Here is a 9,464-nt window from a genome sequence, read left to right on the forward strand (position 1 = left end):
GTGTGTGTGTGTGTGTGTGTGTGTGTGTGTGTGTGTGTGTGTGTGTGCGCGTGACGTGGGTGTGTTTGTAAGAAACCAGTTGGAATCTACAGGGAGTAAATTGTCCTTTGTTGTGCTTTTTTTTTTCTTTTTTTTTTTCCCCATGTTCCTTCTCTTCAGCGGAAGAACAGATTTGGTCATCTGTCGTTTCCCCATACTTTACTTGACTAATATCGCTGCATGCCTTCCATACTACGTCTCGGGCACCCAGCTGTTTATTTGTGTCTATATGTTACTGTTGTTTTCAGCAGTTGAGTGTCGGGCTCAAAATGCAAGATGACTGCAAAGAAAAGTGTTTGTTGAGTCCAGTTATAGGTGGGAGTTTTCCAGTTATTACACTCAGTTTTAACACACTTTTTAATTTACATGCGTGTGTGTGTACTTGCATGTTTGCGTAATTACGATTGTTGAAGTTTTACATTCCTTCTGTCTTTCATCTCCTAAATGGTGTGTGTGTGTGTGTGTGTGTGTGTGTGTGTGTGTGTGTGTCTGCTCTGTGCCAAGCTTTGTATTCAGTCTGTATGTATGTTTACAGAGTGATGCTCCATCATGTTTCAGCCCCTACTCTGTTTAAATTCACTTTTCTGTTTCTTCATGTCTTCTCCCTCCCGACGTTGTTCACACACTGGACGTGTTCTGCTGTTTCTGACAATGATCCATTACATGATCGTGTGTGTGTGTGTGTGTGTGTGTGTGTCAAAGTGAAAGGTTAGCTCCACACTTGTGGTTAGGAGGGTCCACAGAGTGCAGAAGGGAATTAAGTTTAGTTTCTGCTTTGGAAAGTACAGTGAAGGAATCATCTTAGTTGATGATAATCAGTAAAAAGTGGTCCTTATTCCTGTTTAGTGGGAAATGCTATGTATCAAATTTTGACCAAAATCAAAGGATATTCAAATTCTTTGTTCTTTTGAGCTGCTTTGTTCGCCCCAAACAGTTTCTCTTTCAAGTTATTTTTTTTTCACGTCAACTTTTGTGATTAGCCTCTCTGTCTGTGTTTAAATGTGATTGTGTGAGCTTTTGGCTAACTGGCGATGTGGCAGCAGGAGGAAGGAGTTGACCCGCTGCATTGTATCACCCGGGCTTCGTTGCCTAGCATTGACCTGAGGAATAAAAGGCATTGCTCTCTGATAACATCAAACCGATGGAAAACAGCAACCACCCTTCACCTTTTTAAGAGAGTCACCCGCCTCTGTTTTGCCTCACAAAGCATGCACACACAAAGACTTTGACACACACACACACACAGCTGTTGAAAGGAGCTCTGTTGTGGCCCCTGTGCATTGCCAGGCGAGAACAGACAGTGGCCTTTCACCAGTGTTTGATGGGACGCTGAAAAGGTCATCGTTACCTTCTGTATCTTGAATGTCTTTGTCTGTCCGTGTATGCTTGAGTCAGCCAATAAGTCAGTGCAGTAAGATTATGTTTCTGTTGTGGAATTCAGCATCATAACTATGAAATGCAAAATATCCCATGAATGTAACCGGAGCTCTCGTCGCGTAAAATTAATAAGGTTTTGTCTCTGAAGCTCGACATGCTGCACATTCTCAGAATATCACGTTTAGTATGTGTGGATGTGCATGGATGCATGCATGTTGTGTTTAGTATAAGTATGGGTTGTAAAAAGAGAGGTGTAAAGGTTTTGCTTCAGTTGTCACTTAACTTTTAAAACAATTTGGCATACAGAAACAAACTGTTTTCATTCAGTCGACATTCAGGAAACGGAACCTTTACCGCCCCTCATCTGTCACAAAAAGATCAGCTGTGAATCAGGACATACTGTAATGTAGTAACGGTAACAGTCCTTAACTATTTTAAGTGTAGGACTTAATCTCTGAGCAGTGAGTAATGTCAGCTAAGTCTATAATTATGTTTTAGAGGCCATGTTCTATTTAAAAATTCCAAAAGACAACACTGACTGTAAGACTGTATGAACCGATAGTAGTAAACCTTCCACATCAAGTGTGTGGAGATCGGACATTAAAGACATTTATTATGATGCTATAACGGTGAAGTACCAATATCAGTGATGAGGCCATCATAATTGACTCCTATCTAACCTGCTTTGCAAATGGTAGAAAATAAGAACTGAATGAAAATGGAATCACACTTTGTCAAATGTCAGAACAGGAAATCATGTCGAACTCGTATCGGGACTGAGCAAATAATCATCGTCAGTAGTTGGGTCTTCTGAAGTAATGTCTTCTATTGTACTCTTGAGCTTTGTATGTGGGTCAGTCACAGTCTATAAATAATAGTGCTGAGGCCTGGAGAGGACCAGAGTGACTGGCTTTATGTCTCTCACACACACACACACACACACACACGCATACTGATTGTGAAGTGTGTCAAAGAGCCTAAGGATTCCTGCTTGTTGTGTTGTCAATAGAACAATAGATATGTGTCCGTGCACATACACAAACACATTTTTTAGGAGTCTTGGAGACCTTAAGACTCCTCATCTTAACATTGAAATAAATAAAGTTGACCTCTTAAATTGAGAGAATGCGCCCTTTTTGTTAGCAGGCGTTAAATGACTCCAGCTTTTTTTTTCTTCAGAAACGGTGTAAGAGCTGATGTTATCACACTGCTTTCAGTAACAACAATGGGCCTTTTCACATTTGCCATAGGTTGCCCCAGGTGTAACTGAACACCCGCCATGCCTTTTACTGACACCTCACCTCTGAGTATTATATGATGTGGAAATATTTCTAGAGGAATAGAGTCTGAATGTTTAAATATACTGATATTAATAATTAAAAAATAATAATAATTGCTGTCTCATGTTCCGCTGCATACCGACGTACAGCTGAATGTGAGAATCTTGTTTGATTAGAGTTTCACATCTTGTGACTGTTGTCGCTGATGTGAGGTCTGTGTGAGGACAGAGGTCGGATTCCTGAGCCCTCTGGCCCCGGAGACCTACGCTTGCTGTCAGCCAAGCATTTCACTGATACACTTTGACCCGCTCACTAAGATTAAGAACTACACTGGCTAGCTACCACAGCCTGGCTAATGATTTCAACAGCTCCCGTCAGTGAGCAGCTAGCAGATAATAGCTAGCTAAGTTATTATTCAGCCAGTTTTCAAAGAGCCTCGGAAATTTGGCAACTTCCTGACTCGGTTAGCTTTTGTGTAAACATACTTGGGGGTTAATGTTTAGCAGTTGCTTTGGGCTAAAATATTGGTTTGTAATGCTTAAAAATTCTGTCAATTGCAGGAATGTCGTAGTTCGGTGGAATTGCTTTCCTTAAATGTAGATGTTGAGTTAGAAATTAAATAAATGAGCCTTTGAGTTGGGAGTTGGTCCGTAAGGTTAAGCACTCTTGTTTTTCATAATACATGGATTAAAGCATGCAAAGTGCACTTTGTTGCAGTTCAAGAACCCTTTTCTCGTGAGGAGGCCGTTAAAGAGCCTAAAAAGACAACAGCTCTCTGTTGTGCACAACCACCGTGTGGAGGCTGAACACATTCCTCTGGCAGTCTAGAGGAACCTGTGGTCTTCTACTGTCATTACTGCAGTTTACCAACATTTCTCAAACATCTGCAAAGTAACGTTTGCACTGACTGAATAAAACCTGGGTTTTGTAGACCGAAAGATCCATGATTAAGACTTAGTAGGTGACAAGTAGTTATCATGTATGCCCTTACAAACATGCGTACAAAATACTGTGTATAGTGTACACATGACATCACACGTTAGGAATAGAGGAAAGCGTATCGCATATATGACGGATACACACTCGGTGTCCAGTCCCAGGTGACACGATGAGCGACTGGGTCCCTGCAGGGGTCAAAGGGCAGATTTCTCCAGAGAGCTGAACAAGTAAGACTCTGGGAACTGGGCCTTGCTGCACAAACACTGCGATTTTAATTACACAACAGACCATGTTTGGACTGCTACCACTCCAATTTCCCCTTTTATTAAGAGATTCACTGTCAGAGGGTGGGACAAAGTGTTTGGGTGTATGTAAGTGTTTATATTCCTCCCCTGGGCCATGTGGTCTGGGTATCTTGACTCTGTGCTGGAGGGCTGTTGAAGCCCCAGTTCAAAGTAATTTAATGGCCTCATGCACTTTATTCTTTCCTCAATTGTGTTTGTACCATCTCTTCCTCTTAAGGGGAAATCAAATTTGAAAGGCCTCACAGAAACCGTTTCTTGATGATTCCAGAATAAGATTTGCAGCAGCCCACAAACGTCTGGAGAAGCATCTGAGTCACCGTCAAAACAAACATTAAGATGAGACGAGATGCAGAGCTTCTTTGTCCTGTCTGGGAATGTAAATAAAGGACAAGAGGAGCAGCTGTTTTCAAAGAAGACCCATACAGATTTTAGACCAGAGCAAAGATGCAAACGACCCATTTGGTGGATTAGTACGGTAACGTGTGTTTGACATGGAGCGAACAAAGAAGTGGAATGACTTGGCATGAAATAAGTGAGCTCAAGCCACCTCCCCACTTTAAGGGATTGTGAACGGTGGAGGACCTGTACTGCGGTCACCAACAAAAACTTCACTTTCAAAGTAATTGCGCTCTTAATGTCTTGATTAGTAGTATTACAGTAATTAAAACAAACCACAGCAATGGCCAACTGTGCGTCCCTAATAATGGGTGTAAACAATATTGCATCGTGACGAGTCATCCTGAAAGTGTTAACAGTACTCTCCAGCTAAAGAAAACATGAGGGTGTATCATGGCTCATAGAAATGGAATAAAATAGGTGGTACTTTCTACTTGCTCTTTTCATACAGTCCTATAAGTGTCTAAACAAAGACTTATTAGTTTTAAAGACTTTTCTTTGAGTGAATCACTCTCCTGCATATGAACTTCTATCGGTCCAAGTTTCCAGTCTTTTTTTTTTTTTTTTTTTTTTTTTTTTCCCCTCTGGATTCCTCTCGTGATTTTAAGTCTGTTTCTACAGAGGGTCAAACCACTGGTTTGTCATAGAGGGTAGAACCTCAGCGCCACTTTTTTTTTTTTTTTTTTTTTTAAACCTAAACTGGGAACATGACCTCTGACCTGCTTGCCATGCTGTCAAGATCAACACCCAGGACAGCTGAGGCTCAGTGATTTTGACCACATCTCCACTAAACATAGACAACACAGTCACAGGCACAGTTCTTCTATGGTCTTCTTTTCTTTAAAAAGGCAACGTAAAGAGACATGTTTAACTATGTCCCTGTTTGAAGGCCTCTGTGTAGTTAGTGAGGAATGACCCAAAAGTGGAATAAATCCCAAATGCTACTCTCCTTTTCCCTGTTTCCTCCCCTCCTCCTCCTTCATTCCAAACTCCTTCCTCTGTCCTCTTTTTCCTGGCCTTATCTTGTTTACCTCCCCCTACTCGATAGTCCTTTTCCTTTTAGCTTCTTCTCTTTATCTCATGCTTATCCCCGCACTCCTTCCTCTTCTTGACTACATCTTTTCTTGCTGCTTTGACTTTCTCCTCATTGTTCTCGTGTCTCCTCTGTTCTCCCCACTCAAAATGCTTTTGTGCTATAGGAGACTGTCGGCCATGTTTACAGAAAGCAAAGTAATCTGATGCTGCTGGAAGCAAGAAAAAAAACCAAAATGTTTTTAGTGCCTGTAATTGAAAACAGGATCACAGCAAGTCCAGTGAGTCATTTTTATGCTTTCCAATTTCTAAAATTAATTTTGCTTTCTTACAGACTCAAAGGAAAATCCTTTATTTATAATTTATAGCTTAACAATATAAATCAAAGTTTTGGAACAAATACTCCTAGCTGTTATTTACTAGAATTTAACTAACAAAGCTAATCTGCCATTAGGACTGTGTGGATGTGGTCGGATCAGACCGGCATTTCCCTGAAATGTTACGAGGTCTTGAGGTATAATTTAAAGGCCTCCGGTGATAAAGTTATTGTCACTAAACACCGTTTGCTTTTGAGCTCCCTTGTTGACTCGTAAAGGAGGAGCAGTTCTGCAGGGTTGCTGTGGGGGATGGTAGGATGATTACATTGGGTGGGATTGGGTTTGATAGCCTTTTATCCAATCTAAATCCTTTTCAATCCCTTATTGATCTTTGTAGGTAGCTTATCTTAAATGTCTCCATTTGCCACCAGGGCCAGACATTGATCATGTAGAGGTCAGATGTCATTTATAGGGTCATGCTCCAACCTGCTGTGTCCTGACACCTCTTTTTACTGGCTAAGAACCATTAAAGGTCTACACTTTGGAAGCGCATCATGGAAGAGCTGCAGGTATGAATTCCTCGGTCTGATAAATGGTCAGTTTATCCAGATGTTTCACTATTCCTGAGGCCTTCACCTGTCTGGTTTTTACTCAAAACGGCAGAATTGACACGGTGAGCTTCACTTGTTGGGTTTGTAGTTTACTGAAATTGACGACACAGGTCTGAAACGGTTTACTACCTGTAATGAAGGTGATTGATTTCCATTGTTGGGTAGAGCTGTGTTTCCCACAGTAATGCTCCGGCACTTTGTGTTCTTCAGTGTGTGTTGTATGTTTGCCAAGTCTTTTACAGTGTTTGACTCTACTTTGGCTCGGGCAAACTGGCGGCGTGTCCTCATGAAAGACGGTTAACGATGGTCTGAAGAGTCTTGCTGCTTCTGTCTGGGTAACCAGCTCGTTGAGATGCAGGATACACGGACATCGTTCTGTCTCGCCTCCATTTACTCTGTGTTTTGGTGGCTTTAGAAGTTTTTCCACCCACACTGGGAGATCGGTGTGTGTGCTTACTATTTGTTAAACAGAACAGCTTGTTAATACAATAGATGTGGGTGGTATTGTTCGCAGTACCCTGTACTGAGCCATGTTCATCACGTTTACCTAAAGTCCAGGGTGATGTCTTCAACAACTGTTGAAGACATCACCCTGGACTTTAGGTCCAAAGATGTTCAGTTCACTATCAAAAAGAAATGCAGCTAATTCTTACAATTCAGAAACTAGAACAGTTGAATGTTTTGCATTCAAATTGTAAAATAAGACATTGTTTCAGCTTTGAGATGTCTCTGACATTGTGTCTATCGTATTAACAGAGAAGGAGGAGGGTTATTTTATTTTAGTGTTTTGCAGGTGTAGCTGCTTTTGGGTGATATTTGAGCATTCCAAGGCTGATACTTTATCTCAAGTGTCTGTTAACCCCATTCATTTCATGTCCATTCCCTTTGATGCTTTGCTGGCATCCCGCCTCAGGTGAGGCTCAGTTGTTGCATGCTTGCCTGTCAAAGTGAGCTAGCCCCTGACCAACATCTCTGTTTACAGCACATAGCTATCAGAGAAGTGTTGGCAGGGCAGCGAGGGAGCTTGACATGAAAAGTGGCCAGCAGAGGATAAAAAGAAACAGGTTTTGCGAGGTAGAGATAAAGGCAATAAAAGCAGTGACTTCAGGAGAGTTTAGAAAAGGGAGAACAAATGAAATGTCAAAGATAAAAGCCAGATGAGCTGTGGGAGGGAGAAAGAAGGCGAAGATGTAATGTCAGACTAAAAGAAGACGGGGGAGTCGACAGGAGAGACAAAAGAAAGTCAAGAGATGGAGTGGAGAGGGGAAAATGAAGACGAGAGAGATTGGACATTATCAGTGTGTGGAGAGAGAAAAGGGTGAGGCTGAAAGAGAAAAGGCACGAGCAGAGGTACGGGAATGTGGGAGGTGGAGGGCAGTAAGTTGCTGACTGACTGCTGGAACAGGATGGGGAAGTGGTGAATGAGGCCAGGAGAGCTGCTTCCATAGGTGGGTCTCTGGGACACACACACACACACACACACACACACACAATGGAACACATTAGAAAAGTAAGACTCAACGTTGAATACGAACCACTGTTGAGTTTCCACAGTGGTATTATTCTTCACTGAATTTCTTCCATTAATCAATGCAGTGAATGCATGTTGAAGTGTGTGGACTTTCTACTTGTCATTCCCTGTTGATTTAATTTCCCCGAGTAGTGCGAGTGAACTGGCTAGTCGTCTGGACTTCGTCTCCTTGTGACAGACCAAGTGTTGTGAAGTGAAATTTGTGTCCGAGCTGGAAGCCAATAGCTGTTTAATTCTTGGCAGCAGCTGACGGTCCGCGCGATTTCATGTGCGTGCCTGCAGGTCAGCTATGTGATCAAATGGAGGAAAGGCTGTGTGTGAGCGGTGTCATGGCGTCCACTGTGTTTAAATGCACAAACGCAAGCATGTTCTCTCTCTCTCTCTCTCTCTCTGTCTCTGTCTCTGTCTCTCTCTGTCTCTGTCTCTCTCTCTGTCTCTCTCTCTGTCTGTCTCTGTCTCTCTCTCTCTGTCTCTCTCTCCCTCTCTGTCTCTCTGTCTCTCTCTGTCTCTCTCTCTCTCTCTCTCTCTCTCTGAGAGAGACCAGGGCTAACTGGGTGAGCGGATCAGGTTTCAGCCTCCCTCTTTTTCACTCTCACATTAACAGGACAGTAACACAGTACTGTGGAGAGCAAGGGGAAGGGAGGCCTTGTGGGGGGGGGGGGAGCAGCTACATGAAGTACTGTCCATACACACCTACGCTGACTTAACATATTGTTATAGTTCAGCCACTTTCTGCATGCATATTGGAGGCCGTTTACAGTGTCAACAGACCTCGGTGAGCATGTTAAAAGTTTAATATTTGTCTTACAATTGGACACATGTCCGAAGGCATTCCACAGGAGGACATTAAGCTAATCATTATCAAAACAAACTGCAGGGATAACCTCCTGCCAAGTGCAAAGTACTTTAATTCTACAGAGTATATTTTCTTAAAGTTTTCTGTTGAGACCATGAGACCAGCCTCTCACCGCTGTTTGAAAGTGAGGTGTTTTTTAGTGTGTGTGTGTGTGTGTGTGTGTGTGTGTGTGTGTGTGTGTGTGTGTTTTGTTGGAATAAAAAGCAAGCTAAAACAACTAACCAGATTCAGCCGTCACTTCCACTACAGTCTTACAACAGGTGCATCCAAAGCACTGATGAGCAGCATTTTGTGAAATACACTTATTTGCTTTCTTTCGAAAAGTTAGATGAGAAAATCCGACATAATTCTTATATTAAATATAAGGCTACAGCCAGGAGCCACTTCGCTTAGCACAAAGACTTGAACCAGGAGGAAACAGCTAGCCAGACTCTGTCCAAAGGTAATAAAATCCACCGACCAGCAAGTCATCTGAGGCTCACTGTTTATTAACACGTTATATCTTACTTGATCAATTCATACAAAAAACAAAGTCGAAAAGCATCAATTTGCAGTTTTCCAGAGGTTTTTTACCAATTTTGGCTGTGACCATTAATAACTTCCTCCCTTCAGAAGTGAGGTGGCATTGATCCTCTCACCAAACTCCCAAAAAAATCTAATTCCCAAAATCTAGTATTGCTTTTGGTTTTTGTGCATCTTGGCAGTTGAGTACAATAAGTTGTTCCTTATTCAACAGGTGTTTTCATAGAATCTTAGATTCTTCATTTATCTGCCACTTCTA

The 9,464-nt window shown here is 42.0% G+C and overlaps 1 protein-coding gene across 5 annotated transcripts in view; it reads left to right on the forward strand.

The window, feature by feature from the left end:
• Positions 1-9,464, forward strand: part of LOC116397003 (neuronal-specific septin-3-like) — a 63,150-nt gene that overhangs the window by 45,201 nt on the left and 8,485 nt on the right. The window lies entirely within an intron of this gene.

The sequence above is a fragment of the Anarrhichthys ocellatus genome, unplaced genomic scaffold (assembly GCF_004355925.1).
Source record: "Anarrhichthys ocellatus isolate YVR2014 unplaced genomic scaffold, GSC_Weel_1.0 scaffold62, whole genome shotgun sequence".
NCBI lineage: Eukaryota > Metazoa > Chordata > Actinopteri > Perciformes > Anarhichadidae > Anarrhichthys > Anarrhichthys ocellatus.